Raw genomic sequence first — 2493 nt, forward strand, 5'->3', positions numbered from 1 at the left:
CTGATCTCGAGTCCCCGTCAGGGTTGACTCTGCCTTTAAGTGAGCCTGCCACTGAACATTTCATACTACAGCAAGAAAGCTGATAGTTTTTGTTTCCTTACTGACTGTGTAGACAAATGTGAATGTAACGTCATGCTTAATGAAATAAAATTCTGTGGGTTAATAAAAGAGACTCTTTCTCCCATTAAATTCTCTTGGCACCCTTGTCAAAAATCAATTGACATCTGGATTCTCAGTTGTGGTCCATTGACCTATATGTCTATTTCATGCCAGTACACAGAGTCTTCATTACTGTTGATTTGTAGTAAAATTTGAAATCTAGAAGTGGGATTACTACTTTGCTCCTCTTTGTAGAAAATGGCTTTGGTTATTCTGAATCCTTTCTATTTCCATATGAATTTTAGAGTCAGCTTGTTGGTTTCTGGGAACAAAAGCAACTTGAATTGTGGTAGAAATTGAATTGAATCTGTAGATCAACTTAAGGAATACTGCCATCTTGATTATATTAAGGTTTGGTTTTCAATGAATTTTAAATATGGCCATCTTGATAATACTATGTTCTTCCCATTTTAAAGAACATGTGGTGTACTTCCATTTGTTTAGGTTCTCTAAAATTTCTTCCAATACTATTATTGTTTTCAGAATATGTCTTGTGCTTCATTTCTTGGGATTACTAGTATTATTTTTTTTTCATGCTGTTATAAATGAAATTGTTTTCCTAATCTCATTTCCAGAATGTTCATTTCTAGGGAGTAAAACTACAATTTCTTTTTGTATATCTAGTTGTGCGTTGGTATCTATGGGGAATTGGTTCTCAGACCCCCACAGATATCAAAAGTTGCACATTCTCAAGTCCTGCAGTTGGCCCTTTGGAACCCATATATACAAAACATCAGTCCTTATCCACAGGTTTCACATCCGTTGAATTCTGCATTTTGATCTGCATTTGGTTTCAGAGGTAGAACTTTTGGATATCAAAGGCAAGTTGTATTTGTATATTGAGAGATAATAGACATTCCATTAAGACTCAAACATACTAATTCATTTCACAACGATACTGATGTGAAAATACAAGAGATACTCAGTTTGATTGTTAATTGGTAGACTATTTGGGTAAAGCAGTAAATGTTGTAGGATGCCTTTGGGAGGGAATCGACATTCGCTGCCTACTGCTACGGATCTGGGACTCCGCCAGATGCTCTGCATAAGTGGTCTTAGGATGTAATTAGCAACAGAGGCAGAACTCCTTTGTGGCTGCTTGTTGTCTTGAGGGTGAAGATCTATCTTTAACACAACCCACAAGGTCCTGCAAGGTCTGGTCCCTCCCTGCTTCTTTTGCCTCTTTTCCCATCAAGCTGTCCCTTGCCCTTTGGTTCCGACTTCCTCTAAGTTCCTTGGAACTGTCCTGGACCCTCTAGTCACAAGGAATTTGTCCCTACCTCTCTCTGCCTGGCGTACTCTCTGTGCTCCTCAGGTTTTTCCTCTAGCTGTGTGTCCTTGATCATGGAAGCCCTCCTGGACGCCCAGTCCATTCCCTGCTCACAGGCCAGGTCTGCGTTGTGCCCTCTGTGCTGTGCATTCAGCACCCTGGCTCTTCTGTGCAGCACTTATTCCTGTGATAATTCATCATTGACTAGTCTCATATTACTGGTTCGTTCCATTGCAATGTAAACTCCATCAGTGCAAGATCACTGCTGGTTTTTGCTCACTGTTTTATCCCGAGAATCTGCCATGCTAGTAGATAGCACATAGTGAGCACTCAACAAATTTTACTTAAGTACTTTGGTTTTCAAGCTTGTTCCCCTAAGTTTCCCCACAGTATCTGAATTGTCTAAGAAATCAAGTAAAATGAAAAGAGTGAGAATTAAATATATTCATCACTTTCCAGTTTGGGATATTAAGAAAAACATTTAAGTATTTTTACCTATGAAGCAATGAGAATACAATGTAATGGGTAAATGGTAGTTTAAAAAAATGCAGTTTTATATCCTTGTATTTAGAGAGACTATATTTGTGTGTACATTCTCACCACTGTGCCACGTTATTTCCCACTGTAAGCTCTAAGGCTTCTCATGTCTCCCTATGTGTTCCTCCCTCTCAGAATAGTATTGCTGCATTAGTAACTACTCCATAAATGCTGGTGGAGCTGATTTTACTGTTTAAAAATATACAGTTTTGTGAGGACTGGATGGTATAACTATTACAGATCATATAATTTATACTTTAAGATCTCAGGAGGATACAAAAGCAGCATATAATAGGTGACTTTAAACCTGATTAGAGACTGAGTGTGGTGGCTCACACCTGTAATCTCAGCATTTCGAAGGCCAAGGTGGGCGGAACACAAGGTCAGGAGTTTGAGACCCACTTGGCCAGCATGGTGAAACCCCATCTCTACTATAAATACACACAATTATGTAGGCATGGTGACAGACACCTGTAGTCCCAGCTACTGAGGCAGCTGAGGCAGGAGAGTAGCTTGAACCCAGGATG

Source organism: Cebus imitator, unplaced genomic scaffold, assembly GCF_001604975.1.
Source record: "Cebus imitator isolate Cc_AM_T3 unplaced genomic scaffold, Cebus_imitator-1.0 Scaffold825, whole genome shotgun sequence".
Taxonomy (NCBI): domain Eukaryota; kingdom Metazoa; phylum Chordata; class Mammalia; order Primates; family Cebidae; genus Cebus; species Cebus imitator.